Source organism: Diabrotica virgifera, chromosome 7 (genome assembly GCF_917563875.1).
Source record: "Diabrotica virgifera virgifera chromosome 7, PGI_DIABVI_V3a".
Classification (NCBI taxonomy): domain Eukaryota; kingdom Metazoa; phylum Arthropoda; class Insecta; order Coleoptera; family Chrysomelidae; genus Diabrotica; species Diabrotica virgifera.
Genome location: NC_065449.1, coordinates 55,561,145 through 55,584,292, shown reverse-complemented (window position 1 = coordinate 55,584,292; position 23,148 = coordinate 55,561,145).

The following is a 23,148-nucleotide window of genomic DNA, read 5'->3' as shown; positions in this document are numbered from 1 at the left end:
AAGCGCTTCCTTGCGTACGGCACCAAAGTGCCGAGCTTTTTTAACCTTAGCGCGCTTTGAAAATCACAACCGCAACAAGCATTTTTATAAAGGGGCAACATTTTTTATCGAATACTACAAAATTTTTATTTTTTAAACGTTAAAACGTTAAAAAAATTAATTTATTGATTTTTTTATAAGCCTATGGCAGGGTACCCTTAAGAGGGTCGGTACGTATTTTCGGCTGCAATGCTATTCAAATGGGGATTAATTTTTTTCGAATCCTGAGAAAACTAATAAGTATTTTTGAAAAATTTAAACGCAGAATGAAAGATTGCGTTATTAGCGAGGGCCGAAAGTCCCTGAGAACTTCTATAATGTTTATTTTAATAAGTTACAGGGGTGAAAAACTAAGAGAAAATTTAGTGTGATTTTTAATTTCAAATATCTCATTCAAAATAAACTTTTTATTTATTCTAAGGGACTTTCGGCCCTCGTTAATAATTTAGTCTTTCATTCTGCGTTTAAATTTTTCAAAAATATTTATTGGTTTTTTCAGGATTCGAAAAAAATAAACATAATGCCGTGGTAATATTTTCCAAATCTATCTTTGTCTTACAACGCACTCAGCCGAATATAATATTGTCAGTCAGACACTGACAATCAGTGACAATTTTAAATATTTGACATTGCATCGAGAATATTTTGAGTTATTGATTAAATATTATTTATTTTTTTTTTATTATTTAGCTAATGCCTCGACAACTAATGGCCATTGGCATGGTAGGTACGGTAATTTTAAACAGTTAGGTACCTAGTGTCATGTGTAGTGTGTGTGTTGAGTAAGTGTCTTGTTACTTTGCATAGTCGACGTCATTGTCTTTGCAAAGAGACGCTAATTGTATCCGAACGTCTGCGGTCCCTCCGGTGAGTACCGATCCCACAAGGACAGAAACTATATTCATTTATTAATTTATAATAAATGAAAAATTTCTGACCCTGGTGAGATTCGAACCCACAACCTTTCGGATTTTTTCGATCCAAAGGCAGGCGCTCTTACCACTGAGCCACGGAGGGGGTTAAATATTATTGATATATAGTGTATTTGATAAATAATTGATTTAAGACGTGAACTTAATAAAAAGTTATTTATTGTGTACTATTTGTGGAAGATCCAAGCAGAGAATACATCAGCATAATATATTCTGTGATCCAAGTATTTTGTTGTTAAAGATGTTCAAACTTGTAAGCGTTCCATAACAATATATTATTAAAAAATCACTTTAACACTTTTCCTCTTTTCTCTATTGAGTATTAGTTTTTGTTGTACAAATAAATTATTACAATCACTGAATAAATAGTTAGTGAAAAAATTATCACATTTATTAACTGAATTAATAGTTTGCAATTATAAAAATAACAGTTATCCAAGAACATTCAAAAGCTATCTCTTTAAATTAATGATGACATTTTCAAGTAGAATGACATTCTAGTAATGTTTACATATCCATACCAGTGTGAATTTTACTACACGTAATTTGCCGTGTAAAGACAGAAAAAGTAGGGATTCACGTAAAATATTTGAGAAATATATACCCATAGCCTTAATGGGACGATATTATTATATATGAAATTCAAACAATCGTGCAAAACAAAAAAATAATTTATTTAAGTAATAATTGTATTACATTTTATCGAGAACAACAAAATTTTAATTTTTTAAACGTTAAAAGAATTATTTTTTTTACTGATTTTTGAGGCTATTTAGTAAAAACGCCGAAAACGGGGTTTTTGAGCATGCTGTAGGGAAAAAAATAAGTTCTAATAGCTGATTTTGATTGTAAATGTAACAATACATATAAAAATGTAAATGATGATTAATTTAGCTGTATGTTGTTGAGTTTATGAGTCAAAAACTTCAGAAAATGACAAAAAAAGAAACAGTTTTTTCGATTTTTAGGTATTTTTCACGTCGAAAATGATAATATGGCCTATGCCATTCGAAAGAATGGAAAAAATACACAAAACAACAATATTTTAAAGTTGGCTAAAAATTTACAACATAACCTAAAATTTTTTTGAAAATTTCAAAAAATTTTCCTGCACTCAATTTTGAAGCTAAAAATCTGAAAAAAATCAGGCAGCTTTGTGTTGTTAAGATACGCATTCATTAATTTTTTCAGATTTTTTGCAGCAATACAGCGTCTGAAAAAAAATGTTTTCAAAAAAACACGTTTTTTTCCATAGCGGACCCCCCGGTGCACCTAGGGACTTGAAAATTTGGCTGAGTGAGTTTTCAATTATATATTTTCGAATGGCTAAACCCAAAACTGAATCGAGCCTGGTGCAATTTTGACCATCTTATCCCGCTATAGCCTTTCAACAAAATTCCTTTCCAAAAAGCCCAATTCATTTTAACGAGCAATATTTTATTAAAACATAGAAGGAGATTTACTTCTGGAAACCAAGAGGTGATACTAAATACATCTCTTGATGTGAAGAAAATACCTTATATATAGCAACACAGGGGTGATTTGTCTAAAAGGAATAGAGGAAACAAGCTGCAGTTACAGATGGATAGACTGCATGCTGAGGAGCCGTGTGAAGTAGGTAACGTTCTTAGGGAACACTCAGCACTGTTAGCTAGAGGCTGTCTGCAAAATAATATCCTTTCTTCATGCATGAGCTGATAGGTATACTTAGCAACGACTGGCATCATGTTCTAGGCTAGGCTATGCGGATGACCAAGTCGTCGTAGCCAACTGCAAATATGTATAATGACACAGTGTGAGATGTAATGCAACTCTAACTGCATATTACATAATATTAGAATTTAATTGTAGAGCTTAACATAAGCTCTGTAAAGGCAAAAATTATGAAATTTATCAGAAGGACGAATTTAGAGTCGTTGGGTTCTTCTAAACTTAACCCACATAATAGACGGAGATTCAGCGCTGAAAAATCTCTTTGAATTTACTAAAGCTAGATTTTTCACAGTTGACTACTGTGAGTGTGTAGAGAAACATACTGCGGTCGGTCAAGCAAAACGTAGAACAGGGGTTACTGAGAGGGTATCAAAGTTACTTTCCTACAAAGGTAATTATTTCCATTCACTAAGGGTGAAAATCAGTACACACATTCTAAATTAAATATAAATAAAAGTTATTATAGTCGGTCAGCTGCATGACGGGACAGAGCCGGTCTGTTGGCCCCAATAGTCTATTGAGGAAATGAAGCATTTTGGCTCGCAATTTTTTCGTCCAGCATGGATTTACTTGAAATTTTGACAGAAGGTAGGAAATAGTTCAAGGATCATTTTCTATATCATGCCGCTATCATACATTAAAACCTTGGGGGTAGTTGCCACCCCATCTCGGGAGTGGGAACTTTATTACATTTTAACCATGTAATTCGATGGAGAAATTGTTTCTAAGAAAAAAAAGTTTTTTACGTTTTCTTCGTAAAACTAATATTTTTCGAGTTATTCGCGCTTGAAAATAACAGTTTTTCGACGAAAAAATCGACTTTTTTAGAGGGTTTTTTGAGAATATCTCGAAGAATACGCATTTATTCAAAAAAACTGTAGAAATCAAAATTGTATCTTTTAGTAACACAAACCAAATTCTTTTCCAATAATATCTTTAAAACAAATACAAACTGAGATGCGGCATGTTAAAATTTAGCTTTTTTCGTCAAATGCATAGTTTGAAATATTCAAAGCCAAATAATGGGAAAAATTTGCATTTTTCGAGAAAGACTTAAAATATCTTTTTTCAAGTATACAATTAGACCTTTCAAAAAGAAATAATAAAAAGTTTCTAGCATGAAAATTAAGCGACTTATAATAAAAAAATGTCGGTACCTGCTTTTCTCTACGAAAAAATCAGCGAAAAAAAAACCCTAACTACCTTCCTAATTCAAAATTGGTCTTCACCTTTCTATTGTTCCTTTTATATTTATATTATCAATACACTCAAGGAGTTTGACCTATTTAAAATGCCTAATTTTGGAAAAATATTATATCTAACCGTGTACTGATTTTCAGCCTTAGTAAATGGATTTAATTACCTTCGTAGGAAAGCAACTTTGATGCGCTCTCAGTACTGAGACCCCTCAAAAATGATTTTATAGGATTTTTAAAGAGCTATAAGGCTGTGTAAATTAAATTCCGTAAGATGCCTTAGTTTTTAATTCGGGCGGGTTTAAAGTGCTCGAATAAGGGGGTGTTTGCTGGTAAATAGAGGTTTTAAACAGCTGTATCTGGCTAACTATTTACTGTAATAAAAATCTATGTACAGGATAATTTTAGTCATTGAAAAAGCTACAATTTAATAATTTATAATTTTTTTCATGTCTTCAGTATTTTCGGAGATATTTTGAAGTAAAAGGTGAAAAATACCAAATTGCAGAAAATCAATTTTTTTTAAACTCCAATTTTTCCAAAATTAGGAATTTTAAATATGTCAAACTCCTTGAGTGTATTGATAATATAAATATAACAGGAACTACAGAAAATTGAAGACCAATTTTGAATTAGGAAGGTGGTTAGGGGGTTGTTTTCACTGATTTTTTCGTAGAGATAAGCAGGTACTGACATTTTTTTGTAAGACGCTTAATTTTCATGCTAGAACCTTTTTTTTTTTTGAAGTTATACTTCTTTACCGGCGATAGAGGGTGATTTTTTTATATGCTAAAACCTATCAGCCCGGCGCATGCGCATTATAACTTTGTTCTGATTGGATGTTCAAATGACATGTCAAAAATTATCCGATATGGCAGCTGTGGTTTGGAGGTAAAGGTAAAGGTAAACAAATGTATAATATATTAGTTTTATTGTTGTGAGGACAGAAACAAAAAAGTTTATAATATTCTAGTGACTTTTAAATAGTTTTTAAAAGCAACAGGTACGTAATGATTGTTAATGTATCATGGGTATAAACCTACCTATTTGATCTGACAAAATACATAGTATGTAATACTTTTATTTATATAATTTGATTACCATCAAAATTTCTATCAATATTCACCTAATATGTATATTGATTTTTTACTCTATGTTTTGTTGTATTTATTCAATTCTAAATCATTTCAATTCAAAATTAAAATAATTTGATCAATTTTCAAAATATCAAAATATCACAAGTTTAATCCGTTTAGTTAGTCGATCTTCGTAAATAATGACACATAGTGTCCATGGCTAAGCGGAGAAGGCGAATGAATTCCAATACCAACCGCTCTTATCAGCGCTGGTTCGAGTCCCAATAGAAACTTTCTTTTTTGTTTTTTTTAATACATTTTATGATTGTAAGTATATTTATTATATAATTGTATTTTAAGAAAATACGTGTTTAGTTAAAAAATTTTTCGACAATTAATGTTCAGACATCATTTGTGGCTTGTTTAATGTGTTTGTGTGTGTTTTATTCTTTTATTATTTTAATTTTTGGCACTGTTCTAATAAAAATGTATGAGAAGTAGTAAGTATAAATTAGTTTAATATTTAAACAAAATATAAATAAAAAGTATATTAATTTCGTTTAAATCATATAATAGAAGTATAACTTCTTACGTGCGTACAAAGTACACACACATTCTTTTTGAAAGGTCTAATTGTATACTTGAAAAAAGATTATTTAAATTTTCCTCGAAAGATGCAAATTTTTCCCATTATTTGGCTTTGAAAATTTCAAATTGTGCATTTGACGAAAAAAGCTAACTTTTAACATGCCGTATCTCGGTTTGTATTGGTCTTAAAGTTATTATAGGAAAAGAAGTTTATGTTACATCGAATTACATGGTTAAAATGTAATAAAAAATTCCCACCCCCGAGATGGGGTGGCAACCACCCCCAAGATTTTAGCGTATGATAGCGGCATGATGTAGAAAATGATCCTTGAACTATTCCCTACCTTCTGTGAAAATTTCAAGTAAATCCATGCTGGACGAAAAAATTGCGAGCCAAAATGCTTCATTTCCTCAATCGACTATTGGGGCCGACCGACCGGCTCTGTCCCGTCATACAGCTGACCGACTATAATAACTTTTATTTATATTTAATTTAGAATGTGTGTACCGATTTTCAGCCTTAGTAAATGGAAATAATTACCTTCGTAGGAAAGCAACTTTGATACCCTCTCAGTAACCCCTGTTCTACGTTTCGCTTGACCGTCCGCAGTATGTTTCTCTACACACTCACAGTAATCAACTGTGAAAAATCTAGCTTTAGTAAATTCAAATAGAGATTTCAGCGCTGCCTCTTGTTCTATAACAATGATGTTCGCATCACGTTCGAAGCATATATTACCAACATCCGCCGTAGTATTTTCTTTATAGTATGTACGTAGTAGAAGCGTAGCATGTACATTAAAAAACATTCTAAATTTCCTGTTCTTTCAATGCATTTACTTCAAAGAATATTCTCGGACCGAATATACTGAGCACATTTGTATTTGTGCAGGGTGCACGTAGTATCTCGGAATAGTTTATTCTTGGAATATTCTTTTATCGAATATTCTTTAAAAGTATATGCATAATACATACACTTGTAATAAATTATTAATGAAAGTTTATATTATATATAATTAATAATGAATTGATAATGAAATAAATAAAGTGTTGGACAGAATTTAAAAATTTAAAGATTGACATACAGGTACTTTAGTGTTGCCAGGGGATGGGGGTACAACGGCTTCCTTTATTTAGATTTAGATGGACTTACCCAAGTTTTTTTTATGTATTTTGACCCGTAGAATACGAATTTTTGGGTAACAGTTGATCCGGATGTCGATAAAATTGTTATAAACAAAGAACTTGTAGAATTTCATAAAAGCGATTTTTCGCAAAACAAAACATTTTTCTTTGTATTTTTTGGACACTCTAAGCAAAAAATTTCCTAACAAGTTTTTATAGTTTTCGAGATAAACGCAGTTGAACTTTCAAAAAATCGAAAAATTGGTATTGTTGAACACGAATAACTTTTAATTAAAAAATAAAATAGCAATTCTGCTTACAGCATTTGAAAGTTCAAGTCATAATATTATACCGACATTGATTATTTGCATTGCTAAAAATTAATTTTTTTTATTTTTAAACAAAGCTATAAACGCATAGTGCTTGAGTGATGTTTTCAATGCATCTCTCATTTAAAATCGAACGAGTAAGTAAATGCAAGCGCCTGCAAACAGTCAATTTCTGCGTATCATGCATTAAAACGCATGCATTGTATACGCGTCAAAATGCTGAAACACCATTTGTTTATAGCTTTGTTTAACAATAAAAGAATTAATTTTTAGCAATGCAAATAATCAAAACCAGTACAATTTGACTTGAACTTTCAAATGCGGTAAGCAGAATTGTTATTTTATTTTTTAATCAAAAGTTATTCGGGTTAAAAAATTGCAATTTTTCGAATTTTTGAAAGTTCAACTGCGTTTATCTCAAACACTATGCATCCTACGAAAAAACTTGTAAGGACATTTTTTGCTTAGAATGACCCAAAGAATACAAAAAAAAAAATGTTTTGTTTTACGCAAAATCGCTTTTTTGCAATTTGCAAGTTTTTTGTTTATAACAATCTTATCGACATCCGGACCAACTGTTACCCAAAAAATTCGTGTTCTAAGGGTCAAAATTTATAAAAAAAACTTGGATAAGTCCATCTAAATAAAGGAGACCGTTGTATCCCCCTGGCGACAGTACTACTTTTAAGAGCTTTAACCCGCGAGTAGTCGCGCTGGTAACTTGATGAACAATTTTGCCATTTTGAAAAAATTTATTTCGGAAGTGCCTCGAGAAAAGGTGTAGTAAGGCGTAGGATTTTTTTTCTTCTTCTTCTTTTTGTGGAATTTTTGGCTTTGGGGAGAGCCAATTAGCTTTAATTGTTAGAAATAAAATTTCTAACATAACAAGTAAATAAAAATTATATTAAATAAAAATTTGTTGTAAATTCGTATTTAAATTCTTATTGTGAGAGGGAATCTAACACGCGACTATTCACGTTACAGCAGTGAGCGCAATTACTCCCGGGTTAAAACGATATCTTATTTTGATCCCCAATGCCATTAAAAAATATTGGTGTGATTCTTACCCTGGCTTAGGGTTCAACGTAAAATAATGGAAAATACCGACAAAATATATCCAAATTTAAACAAAAATTGATATGTCGCTGGTTTTTCCAAAAATGTTCTAGTTTCTGATAATATCCCTGTTTCGTTTTCGTCCGGCTACCCTGTATATTAAATACAAATCTGTAGCGTGGAGGTACACAGTCGTAACTCCACTTTTTGCCGAAATGGAGTTAATACCACGCTCTTGTTGTCAGATTTTCATAGCATATTGCGGCAAATAATCGTACATCCAGCGTTATTAGTTGCCTAGATAAGGCGTATAGAAACAATAGCAACTCCATTAGTCAGTTGAGGTAAACAGTAGTATATATGTTATAGTCAAAGCCCGAATTTCAGGCACTCCTAGGTTTGACTAGGCAATCCTCAGGTCTGACTGACGGTCTTAGTCAAAGCCCGAAATAAATTACAGTGTCGGCCTTTGACTAGTCAAACCTAGGAGAGACTAAGTTAGTCAGGCAAAGGTCGAAATTTAATTTTATGAAATCGGGGTTTGACTAGTCAAACCCCGATCAGCTATTAAAATGTCGTAATTTGTTAGATAAGGTTTAATAAAACATCATTTTTTAATTTCAATGTTTATTATTTTTATATTATCTTAATTAATATTAAAAAAATACTGTTTATTCTCACATGTTGAGGCATTATGGCATTTAGAATTGAATAATACGTTAGACCTTTTACACTTACGTAATTTGAAAGAGCATTTCTTATTGCAGTAGCATTTTACAAATCCTTGTCCTTCAAATTTAGAATCTTTTTTACTAATTTCTCTTAGAGACAGAGACAGCTTAACGTCTGGAACATCTTCCAAATTAGGAAATTTCTCTTGGCATTATCTTACTTGATTTCTTGAAAAAAGTGTGTTTATTGTTCCGCATTTCATACCAAGTCTATATAAACCGTCAATTGTTTTATCTTGTATGCTACTCAAAATATTTCGAGCATCTTCTTCGGCTCTATCAAAGCTGGGAATAGGTATTGTTACAGTTTTTCCGATCGAAATTGGAGGAAATTTTTTTCACTTAATTGTTACATCGCATTAGCCTGGGCATGAAGACTTTCAATCGCATATCCTTTATTTATTCTAATCTTTTCTGTCTGTGCACAACCTATGCTCAAACGTGTGCAAAGGAGATGCTCGAAATATTTTTGGTATCATAAAAGATAAAACAATAATTGATGGTTTATATAGAGTTGGTACGAAATACGTAAAAATAAACACACTTTTTTCAAGAAATCAAATAAGAGAATGCAAAGAGAATTTTCCTAATTTCGAAAATGTTCCAGACGTTAAGCTGTCTCTAAGAGAAATTAGTACAAAAGATTCTAAATTTGGAGGACAAGGATTTATAAAATACCACTGCAATAAGAAGTGCTCTTCAAAAACATGTAAGTGTAAAAGGTCTAACGTATTGTGCAACTCTAAATGCCATAATGCCTCAGCATGCGAGAATAAACACTAATTTTTTACAGGTATTTTTTAACACGTATTTTAATTACGACAATATAAAAATAATAAACATTACAATTAAAAAATGACGTTCTATTAAATCTAATTTAACAAATTACGACATTTTAATAGCTGATCGGGGTTTGACTAGTCAAACCCCGATTTCATAAAATTAAATTTCGACCTTTGCCTGACCAACTTAGTCTCTCCTAGGTTTGACTAGTCAAAGGCCGAAACTGTAATTTATTTCGGGCTTTGACTAAGACCGTCAGTCAGACCTGAGGATTGGCTAGTCAAACCTAGGAGTGCCTGAAATTCGGGCTTTGACTATAACATATACATATACATAGCAACTCCATAAATACGTGCGTGTATAGATAGTATGCTTTCGTATGCGGTAGTGGTAAACAATCGTAGCTCCATTTTTATATTAAATGGTATTTTGAGGGTGTTAAAACGGGATAATGAAACACAAGAGTTCTTTTTTGTTCCAAACATTGTGATTTGGTCTTTGCATTTTTAAATACGGAATATACTATTTTTGTAATCACTTACGACTTTTATTTTGCATATTACCTGTTTAAAGACATAGAGGTAAAAAGTCGTAACTCCCATTATTATACATCAGATAAATAATTTCTTAACAATACTAATATCCAGTAATAGATTTGCATTTACATATTATAATATACCATTAATGTTGAATTCGACGTAATGGAAATAACATTTTTTTTATAGTTTATTGACTAGTCTGTATGTTTTGCGCTTTCTTGCAAATGTATACATTTTGGATATACGACTGTTTACCTCCATGGTACAGAAATAGATGTTTTAATGTTTTTAACTTTACACCGTCGTAAAAAAATTTAAGAAGAAAGTTTCAACATTTTTAGCATCTACACTACATATACATTAGGTGAAACGGTCTTGGGAAAATATATGCATTCACAGCAACTGAATATTGCGAATAATTTCATGCTAATTAGCAGAGACAAATAAATCTTATTATTAAAAATTAATAACAGTAGATTATAATTGTCGTATGCTCATTTGTTTGCTATACGATTGATGTTAAATGTTAGAAACTATTAGGAGATATCTATAAAAAAATTATTACCTACTAACTTAATTATCACTATGTTTTTGCAATGTCAACGGTGCCATGTTAACTATTAAAAGATATATAAATTTAAATTAGTCCCAAAGACCATGTCGTAGGCGCATGACTTGTCATACTGTCGATGAGGTATTTGCAATTTTCTATAACTCTTTACTTTATACAATTTTTAATTTACTAATATAGATACTACCTAATTATCTTTTAAATGGATGATCTAGACTAGATGGTTCTGTAGGCGGAGATCCATATGCGCTCTGCTCGGTGTGCGAGCCGCTCGCGCGCAGCGTATTCGTCAGATTAGTACGTGGTTTCAAGTGACGCACAAACGGCACGCACACGGCGCACCACGATCTAAATTCTGTCGGTTTTTCAACAAACGCTTTGATGGTTCGCAATACGTATTTGGACGGGTTTGCGAGTGGTTTGTTGGTTTTGGCGCGCATGAGTTGAATATTTGATAGTAATGGAATGGTCGGAACTGTCGGAAGGAAATTGATGTTTACCGTGGAAAATCATTATTGTGGGATCCTCAATAAAGAACCATTTAATTTAAAGAAACAACTTAAATCCGATCTGAACGGAAATAGAAGCTGAAATAAAAAAATGTACATGCGGACCTTTTTAAAAAATGTTAGTTCATTGTTGTACTAAAAATAACATGTATTAAAAATAAGATTTATTATTTTATTTGGGCATAAGCCACAATTCGAGTTTGAAATCAAGTTTACTTGACCTTTCGACTTTCACTTCGGAAATAGTTATCAATATCAAAAAAACATTCATAAGCAGATATATATTATGTGTCACCGGAAAGCGAAATAGGTAACGCACGACTTATAGAACTTATAGTTTTCTAACTTCGTGTCTGGTGAAGCAACGCAGTTGAAACAAGCGGATATAATATTATAATTGTGTCACCGGAAAGCGAAAAAGGTAAGGCACAACTTGGAAGACCCAATAGTTTTCTAACTTCGCTTCTGGTGAAGCAACAGAGTTGGAACAAGCAGATATATTATAATTGGGTCACCAGAAAGCCAAAAAGGTAACGCACAACTTGGAAGACCCAATAGTTTTCTAACTTCGCTTCTGGTGAAGCAACGGAGTTGGAACAAGCAGATATATTATAATTGGGTCACCGGAAAGCCAAAAAGGTAACGCACAACTTGGAAGACCCAATAGTTTTCTAACTTCGCTTCTGGTGAAGCAACGTAGTTGGAATAAGCATATATATTATAATTGGGTCACCGGAAAACGAAAAAGGTAACGCACAACTTGGAAGAGCCTATAGTTTCCTAACTTCGCTTCTGGTGAAGCAACGGAGTTGGAACAAGTAGATATGTTATAATTGTGTCGTCGGAAAGCGAAAAAGGTAACGCACATCTTGGAAGAGCCTATAGTTTCCTAACTTCGCTTCTGGTGAAGCAACTGAGTTGGAACAAGCAGATATATTATAATTGGGTCACCGGAAAGCGAAAAAGTTAACACAGGGCTTGGAAGAACCTATAGTTCTCTAATTTCGTTTCTAGTGAAGCTACGCAGTTGAAACAAGCAGATAAATTACAATTGTGTCACCGGAAAACGAAAAAGGTATCGCATGACTTGGAAGTACCTATAGTTCTCTAATTTTGTTTCTGGTTGTACGAACAAGCAGATATATTGTAGGGGAGATATTAAGTGTAGGGGAGCAAAGTATGCTAAATGTGCAGTCACTCGAGCGCTTTGGGGACCTATTGGGTTGAGATTATTAGGTCCTAAAACCAAAAAAGTTAAGTAAAATTTTCCATTTTAGTGGGGACTTCCCATTTTTTAATTTAATTTTCCATTTCCAACGATCTTTTTTCCGATTATAGCGCCATCTATCCATAATTCAAAAAAATGTTTCGAATAAAAGTTGTTTATTTTTATACAAACAATCCAAATCTGCAATAAGAAACGGGGTCTACCATTTAAGATTTTTTAAAGTAACCCCCCACCTCACCTCCGTGGGAGGTCGTGCTTGGAACCATTCGATAGATTTTTCAAAAACATTGATAAAGTGTATTTTGCAGTTTTTCGATATGATGTTTATTTTGCGAAAGATCGCGGGATTTGTATTTGAAATTTTAAATTTATCCCCCACCCCTCTCCGTGGGGGGTCAAGTTTGGTATTTTTCGATAGATTTTTGAAAAATATTGAAAACGTAGTTTTTAGTTTTTCAATCTGACGTTCATTTCGCGAAATATTCGCTTTTTTTGTGAAACATTTTGACTCACCCATTTCCGTACGCCCCGCTCAAATCGTCATATTTTTGAAATATAGACTCTTTTGCATGTACTTAACTTACCTTATCTTAATCTGACAATTTCGAATATTTTAAGGATAGATTTTTTTTCGGGCCCCCCTGAACGAACTCCCCTGTGTTAAGAGCCAATATATGGTGGAGGTACATCTGCAGGGTACCACGTTTCTCCCCATATGATAATCTGACGCGCTGGAGTAGCTGCAAAAATCCCCGCTTGGGCTCCCCTACCATTATATTTGTGTTGCCAGGAAGCGAAAAAGGTAGTTCCCGAAATGTTCCCAAACTGTGGCTTATTCCACATAAAATAGTAAATTGCATAAGATGACACAAGAAAATAGTTTCAGAACAATACCAAAATAAGATGTAGTAGAAGTACAGGACAGAGACATGATTATCTACAATTACTAAACGTTCGTAAGTTTCCTCTGGATCGTCAAAATGAAAAATTTTAACGAACAATAACCGCGCCACGAACGCGCGGCGCACACACGGCGCGGAGTTCGCGGCGCGGATATGTATTTCCGCCTTAATGTAGCCAGATTTACCATTTTTCTGATATCATTAGCCACTTTGGTTTTTTTAATAGAGCACTCTCTATATTGTATTACTATTGGAATCTTCACTTCAATACGAATTAAACAATATCTAAAACACCTGGTATTTTATATAGTCACGAAGGTCGTAAATAAATAAAAGTGCGAAACAGTTTTGAAATAATTCAGTAAAATCACAATCAGTAAATAACTAAAGCTGGCAGTTGTTTTGTGTGTTTTAAGACCTCTACAATAAAATTGGTTTTAATGAAAAAAAAAACGAATTTACTGTTTTAATGATGAGGAGCGGAGCCAACTTGTTCTGGACGAGTAAAAGAAGTATTTGAAGACGTAGACCAAAAATTGTTATGTATTGTTGTGATCTTATTTATTTATATGTGATGATATTCTTATATGTAATTTAATTTAATTAATGCATTAATGATAATCTAATTAATCAACCAGATCACATATCAATATGTTTTCAATCTCAGGGCGAATTATAAAATTACTTACTTACTTTCGTGACTTCTAAGTATTTCTCAGTGGTTCCTAATCGGGATAGGAAAAAATAAAATAATACACACATATGGATTACAATTTTAAATCAAATTTTGTTTATTTTATATAAATGGCAATTACTGCTTAATATTTGTTAGATCTTTTATTTATTTAATACAAACATTTAAAAATGGGAATCTTATTTCCTTTTGGTTTCCAATTTAAAGTTTTTATTAATAATGAACTATTAAGATTTATTAGCAACAAATTGATTTAAGTTTGATAAAAATCTTCTGATATTAGCGATTATGTTCTTCAATTTTTAATGTGGTATTTAATACAAAAACCCATACATTCATGTCCTGACAAATGAGACTGACCTTTATCTGGTGAACTGCGAATGTCCTCACACAAAACCCGTTTCCTCCTACCCTTGGTTGTGATGAAAAACTCGTCCTGGCCTCCAGTAATATTCTCCTTTGAAAACTACCTCGTATCGCTCTCGTTCCTGCTTTTCTCGTGATGCCGTGTTCTACCTTTTTCGAACCAGTTCAATCAGCTACCGGACACTCTTTGCTCAAGGAGATCCTTTTATCTCGACTCGGCCTACCTCTCGTTCCGATGGGTACTCAACACTCACGGAACTATACCGGCTTTTTCACTCTTCGTACACTACCGTCTACCACTGGACTTCACTTCTCGACCGCTCAAAACATTCTGATCTCTCATCAGTGTTCCCAGATGACTTTTTTGATAATCAGTAGGTGTCGCTTCAAAAGATCAGTAGATTTCAGTAGTATCAAGTCGCTTCAAAAATCTATCAGTTTATACATAGACAACTGGATGTCGCCCCGAAAAATCAGTAGAATTCAGTAGAATTAGGGGGAAAGGCAACCAGATGCCTCCAAAAATCGGTGGATTCAAACGATTTTTCGTTAAATTTACCGAATCCCTCTATTAAAATACGATGATTTTGAGTATTTTAGTAATTTTTAGTATTTCAGTAGGTTTAAGGATGCCATCAGTAGATCAGTAGACGAGGATCTAGATCAGTAGGTCTACTGATTTTTCAGTAGGTCTGGGAACACTGTCTCTCATCCTCATTCATTTCCCTACTTTCTCAATATCCCTTCCAGATTCCTAAATCAACATTCCACCACAAATTTTAATTCGCCGTATTCCTCAATACCAACTTTTAATATTTCTAAATATGTTTAATGGATTTCAAGAAAAAATAATCATTTCCCAATTTAAACTTACTTTCTACTTTTTACAAAACTTAATGACCTATTATCTATTTCACTGAGTCTTATTTAGCGTAGGCTAATGATCGAATCTTCCGCGAACTCTATAATGGTCCGCGTCACTCAAACTTGTTTATCTTAGGCGCATTGTTATCGAGTTTCGTACACTTCTTCGAATCACTTTCTTAAAAACTAAATATAATAATTTGTTGTATACAGGTTGTTCTAAATTTACATGCCCGTGGTTGAGAAAATTGAAGATCTTTTGTATTAATTTGAATTTTGCTTATAATTATAAAATTCTAATTCTCATATCAAATAGTAATATAACAGTATATGTTGCGGTTGATGTGATAAATCGGGTCTGTATTAATAATAATTACCGGTAAATATTAATAGTAACCGTAGCAGCTGGTCAATGTGATTAATAAATGCCTATATAATTAGATTTACCGGCTGTTATTAATACTTTCCTAACAATTCTGGTTAATGTAATAAAAACGCATTTTGGGCTTCACTATTGTTTATTTATGAAATTTGATAATAAAGTTGTTAAACACTTAAGGCTATGGGTACAGTTGAGTCCGCGAATCTTTACCCGTACGTCATCATTTAAAGCATACGAAATAAGTCGATAATAAGTTGGAAATTGAAATTTGCTAAACGCAACAGCAAGTCACTTACTGTCACTTGCTGTTCCGTTTAGTAAATTTCAATTTCCGACTTATCATCGATTTATTTCGTATGCTTTAAATGATGACGCACGGGTAAAGATTCGCGGACTCAACTGTACATAATTCGCAAATATTTTACGTCTATCCCTACTTTTTCTGTCTTTATACGGCAAATTACGTGTTGTAAAATCTTACTGGTATGGAAACTGTAGATGTAAACATTAGGTTGACAGGGACATTGTCATTAGAAAGGTAGAGATGGCTATTTCGGTTTCGTTCAGTTTTTGAATGTTCTTGGATAACCTTTACTTGTATAAATGATAGGATTATTTTTTCACTAATTATGTATTCAGTGGTTACCATTATTTATATACTATACAAATAGTCGAAAAAGAAAAAAGTTGTAAAGTTATTTTAATAATGTCCTGTTACCATGGAAAGCTTAGATAAGGTTTGAACATGTGAAGAACTGCGTTGTATAAATGTAGTATTACTCAAGTAATTTATAAAGACTTTATTTATTTCTTTATTTGCGCAAATTAAAATATGGGACGTTGTTACAAGAAATGTGTTACTGAAAAGCGAAGAAATAGACGGTTAGCTCAATTGAAGTAAGTACTTTTTTACATAAATCAAATTAATTACTTCTGTATTTTTCAAATTAATTTTAAATTTATAGTGAAAATATGATCTATAAAATCTATTGGAAAACCAATAATTTTCGCATTAAATTTTATTCTCGTTTACAATATTAAGACAATAATTTTGTGTCTGCATTACACCAATCGTGATGGAATTAGTTTTCCATGTGCTTGTGATTTGTGAATTCACATTTTTACGTACCAAATTATTAGAATTGTACCTGAGTAAAAATGAGTGACTCAGATCCGAAGCGACAAAAGAGTTACGCGAGGATAAAAATGAACAATTGTTATTTGTTAACCTTCTTCACAATTATTAAATTTTATTTGATAAAAGAATGACCCCAAAATTAAGAATCTTCTTAGTTTGTAAATTTTTCTATGACACACATTCATAAATGCTGCCATATTGTAACAAAAAATACCTACGCCGAAGACGTTCACCCACCAACTTCAGTTAAACTGAAGCAAAATACTACTAAACAAGCACATACTTCAAAAGCCTAGTACATTCTTCTATGTGGGCTGGTAAATAGTAGCAAATACTACGGAGAAAAGCAAATGCTTTTTAAGTGTAGCGAAATCTTCAAAAATGTAGTACGTACTTGAAGTATTAGCATTTATTACATTTTATGCCACCATGGGCACTTTACTTTATAGCTAAACTCGTATCTATTTACGGTTATCGGAACAAACTCTTAAAAAATAATACTTTTATTTGAACTTTAATAACTTGAAATACTTGGATTTTCCATAAAAAATATATATACAATAAATAACTTTTTATTAATTGTACGCCTTAAATCAATTGTTATTTTTCAAATACACTATCAATACTATTTAATAAACAACTCTTTGATTGATTTTATTATCATCGTAAAAGCGTTAAAAAGCAGTAGCAGAATCAACTGCTATATCAAAATAGCGGGTTGGACACATCTCTACTTTTGTCACTGTCTTGAGTCTTGTCATAACATTATATTCGAATGAGTGCGTTGTATGACAAAGATAGCGAATGTTCGATTTCCACGGACATGGTGTCCATTTTTTTCGAATCCTGAAAAAATTAATAAATATTTTTAAAAAATTTAAACACAAAATGAAAGACAAAATTACTATCGAAGGCCGAAAGTCCCTTAGAATATATAAGAAGTTTCTTTCAAATGAGATATTTGAAATTAAAAATCACACTACATTTTCTCTTAGTTTTTCACCCCTGTAACTTATTAAAATAAACATTATATAGAAGTTCTCAGGGACTTTCGGCCCTCGCTAATAACGTAATCTTTCATTCTGCGTTTAAATTTTTCAAAAATACTTATTAGTTTTCTCAGGATTCGAAAAGAATGAATCCCCATTTGAATAGCATTGCAGCCGAAAATAAGTACCGATCCTCTTAAACAGAATTTATCAATAAAAACCTCAACTAGATATCTTATAAGTAAAAACAAACTCATACACACGCATTAGGCTTTAAGTTACTACTAGACTATAATTACTTGTTTTTATAGGAAAGGCTCTTGTGGCACTTATAATTACAAAGAACGCTAAATTTTTTACATTTGCAGCGTTTTTAATTGCATTGGCCACTACAATTGCAGTGGCGGAATCATTAACTGACTAAATTCGAATCTTTACGAGCGCATTCGCTGAGACTTATCTCAGTATCAGGCGCTTCATTGACTGAAATAAGTGTTTCCTTGCAGGTGGTAACTTCGTTTCTTGCATGAAGTTGGTTCAAAAATGCCATGCTTATTGCCCAGCTTATATAGTTTTCATCTATAACAGAAATAATTATGGCAATGATGTTTCGGCTATAGGCCTTAGCTCTATCAACTTCTGAAATTCGCACTCTAACACTTTGACCTACTTTTTAACAGGGAATCTATCATTAGAATGCTTTAACATTCTGTCAGATTCTTTTATAAGTGACTGTTTAAGCAAGATCCCGAGTCTCCTGAATTTTTTTTTGAAGTTTTGTCAATTGCACTGCCATCTTCTTCGTCTCCCTCATTTTCTTTCACGTCAATATTGGCATTGTCTTCCTCATTGACAGCAATTATCGCACAAGCAATATGTTCGATTGGGCTGTTAGTGTTATTCTTTTTCTCATGATCATCTTTCAGTGCGTCACAGTTTTTCGATTTCTTTCTAACGCTTTAAATTGTATGTGACAGAAAAAAAGGCACGTCCGTGATTACAGACATTTACAACATTTATTCTAGTTATTCTAGTTGTCGATAGATGGCGCCATAATAAAAAAATAATTTTTTTAATTAGATAATAATATTACAAATATAATCTGTATAATTTATAAGATTATACAAATCAAAGAAAATACCATTTTATAATTTTTTTTTGTTTAATGTTTATTTTGCAATCTGTTACATCATATAATAACAATAAGCATACATGTTGATTGGTACAATGTCATGAGAGAGAGTTTCTCCAATGATCCACTCCCTGTATGCACTTTTACATTCTTACATTTATGTTAAAAATAATAAAAATTTGTAACTTTACATTATTACATCGATATTAAAAAATAAAATAAAACTATCACAATTTAACAGCATATCTAACAGCAATAATTGTACATATGAAATTTTATAAATGCAAGAAACACATTTGATTTGTTTTTATTCCAAATTGAAAATAAAATGTGACAACTGTCAGATTTAACTAAAATGTCATGTTAGAATAAATGTCATAAAAATGTGTATTATCACGGACTTACCCTTTTTCCTATCATTTGTTACGCACTGAAAAATGCTCATGAAAAGGACCTGTATCTTCAATATTCGCTAACTGTGAATCCTCTGTTGTACTGTTGAGTTTCATATCACCACTGTGCTTTGTTCCATCATCAGCGTCATCAGAATGATCTGCTATTATCGCTCCTAAATCTTCTTCTGATTTCGGATATAGTACGAGGAAGAAGGGATGTTTTTAATCCTTCTTTAGCCTATTTAATACATTAAATAGTGTATTACACAGTCGCCGCTTCCGATTATTCCGACTACAGATTAACTAACACTGTGATATGCGCTATGCGCCGTATTTAGTTCTGGTATGTCGCAGTGACTAATAAACCTACCTACACTCCGCAAGCTTCTAAGCACTTAACGGTATTGAAATTGATCACGTTTACCGATCTAATCCGGGATTTATTAATAATTACCGGTATGTGATTAAGTCTGCCATATTGATTACTTTTACCTAGCTATTCGGTTTGTATGAATAGTAACCGGTAATTGTTAATTATTTCCAATTAATCATAGTTACCGTAACATATACTTTAAAATAAACCTGTATAGTTAATGGAGAATTTCGTTGAATATTCACATAGGTACATCTCCACGCAGAGCTGCACTGATCATATGTACGTGATATAGGTTATTCCTTAGTCTGCCCTTTATTACATTAAAATTACATATGAATAAAAATATCAGAAACGATATGAGAGGCAGAATCTAGAAAACAGTCATCAGACCAATATGACATACGCACTAGAAACACGACCTGACACAGGGAGGAAAAAAATTGCAAGAAACAGCAGAGACAAAAACCCTTCGAAAATGGATGGTAAGAGACTATAGGACAGAGCTAGAGGCACAGACATACGACTTGCGGGGGATGCAAGGTGGAGAAAATTAATAACTGGGTAAGCAACAGAAGAGTAGAATGGAATGACCACATAAGTCGAATGACAACAAATAGAGCAGTTATGACGGCGATAGGCAGTTCCCCAATAGGAAGACGATCAGTGGGAAGACCACGAAAACGATGGAACGACAACTTACTGGAGGCACATTAAAAAACAGAGTCCTGTCAATACAAAAAGAAGATTGTTGCAGAAACTAAATGAAGATGACTACGACTTACGGCCGGTTTCACAAAGTAAAGTTAACTTGTGGTTAAGAGATAACCTCAAAATTACCCCAAAATATGTGTTTCAGTTTCATAATTCTTACCCTTCTGAGTATACCCATAAGGGTTACCCACTCCAACCTCTGGTTAAAAATTCTGTGAGTTAACCATACTTCGCCGTTGACCTGAAACTAAAACGCATATTTTGGGGTAACCTCTGGTTATCTCTTAACCACCAGTTAACTTTATTTTGTGAAACCGGCCGTTACAGTTTAGTGAGGCAATGATAAATAAAATTGCAACTGACGAGAACTTTGTTAAAAATATATGTTTTTGATGAAGCAATATTTACACAGTGTGGGAATGTAAATCGCTAAAATTTAAGATATTAAAATCAAGTATATTCAAATGGGAAATAAGCCACAATTTTACCTAAAAATGATTTTATTAACGTTTCGACGCCCAAGTCGGGTGTCGTTGTCAAAATACAAAATAATACTAAATAAACAAAAATGTTGTTGCTTAGTAAAAAATTCTTCTAATAGTTTATTTAATCTGACTCATTTATATCGGCAATTCAGACACGTATTATACATTTTAAAGTAGACGACTTTAAAATGATATTGCCAATATTGATGAGTTGCGTTCCTGGGACGACATTACTAAAAGATAGTTCATTCGATTACATGAAATCAATCCCAACTCAAGAATATCCGCCACAAAAAATCATAGCATGTGATCTGTCTTTAAAAAGACAACCAAATGCAACGGTGGCACTGAAATTCTCGCGTTAGAGTTCCATAGTAAATCACGAGGGAAAACCAGGAAAAACCTCGTGATACTATCCCGACATCGTAAGTATTTGGGTTTACATTTAGTTTACTCTCAAAACTAATACCAAATTCTGACTTGATATTTTAAATTTTAAATAATACTAAAATACTAAATAAGTAAACGAGTAAATGAGTAAACTAAATGTAAACCCAAATACTTACGATGTCGGGATAGTATCACGAGGTTTTTCCTGGTTTTGCCTCGTGATTTACTATGGAATCTCTAACGCGAGAATTTCAGTGCCACCGTTGCATTTGGTTGTCTTTTTAAAGACAGATCACATGCTATGATTTTTTGTGGCGGATATTCTTGAGTTGGGATTGATTTCATGTAATCGAATGAACTATCTTTTAGTAAAGTCGTCCCAGGAACGCAACTCATCAATATTGGCAATATCATTTTAAAGTCGTCTACTTTAAAATGTATAATACGTGTCTGAATTGCCGATATAAATGAGTCAGATTAAATAAACTATTAGAAGAATTTTTTACTAAGCAACAACATTTTTGTTTATTTAGTATTATTTTGTATTTTGACAACGACACCCGACTTGGGCGTCGAAACGTTAATAAAATCATTTTTAGGTAAAATTGTGGCTTATTTCCCATTTGAATATACTTGATTATAAAAATGCCACAAGAAAATAGCTTCAGAACAACATTAAGATATTAAAGTTGACATTAGAGTATTAGACATTGGAAAAGTGAAAACCATACTCAAAGACCACAAAAACTAAATATATGTTTGGGTATAGTGAGTAAGTACTCAGTTAACTAAGCCGTTTTTTATAGAAGGAAATTTAACAAACGATAACTAATTATCAAAAGCTACTTGCAAATGAAATTGTACCTGCCATTTAAAACAAGGTTGGAGACAATTTTAAAGGGATATGGTTTTAGAATTATGGAATTCTAGCTCATTTGGTGTAAATGTTAGGCGTGATTTAGATCAGATATTTCCCGGACGATACATTGGTAGATTAGCTATTACTAAATGACCCCCTCGTTCACCCGATTTAAATCCTAGAGATTATTTTTATTGGAGTTACTTGAAAAGTAGAATTTATAAACTAAACCAGGAAGTGGTGCAGAGCTAAGGCAAAGATTGATCATTGTGGATGAATCCCTATTTATTTCTAGAGAAAATGGAGAAATATAACACATGTATTCTACCATCGTTTAGGATACTGGCAAAATAAAAACGGAGGACATTTTGAACACTTGATTAGGTAGACATTAATTCAGCAATGTAGAAAACTTTTAATTTTTATGTTTAAATTTAGTTGTAAATACCGTGTTGTACATATAGTAGGGTATAGTTAGACCCAAACCCAGACATCCAAAGTGAAAGTTATCCTCCAACACCAAATTGTTCTATATGGTCCATATAATCTTCAGAAAAAAGTCACACCATTTTGAGTGTCGGGTTTGGGAAGGAGAGGGGGGAGAAATCTGTAAATTCGTGGTTTTTTAGGTTTTTCGTAAATATTTCTAAAACTATGCGGTTTAGCATGAACAACCCTTTATACAAAATTGTTCTACATTAAATTTGAAATAAAAAAGGTCCTATGCATAACCCTTCTAAAATGAACGGTTCCAAAGTTACGGAGGTAGTATAGTATAATTGGTCCAAAAAAAGGCCTAACCCAGACATCCAAAATAAAAGTTTTCCTTCGACACCAAATTGTTCTATATGGTCCACATATTGTTTAGTAAAAAGTTACACCATTTTGAGCGTCCTGTTTGGGGGGAAAATGGGGTAGAAGTCGGTAAATTAGTAGTTTTTGAAGTTATACTTCTTTACCGGCGATAGAGGGTGATTTTTTTATATGTTAAAACCTATCAGCCCGGCGCATGCGCATTATAACTTTGTTCTGATTGGATGTTCAAATGAC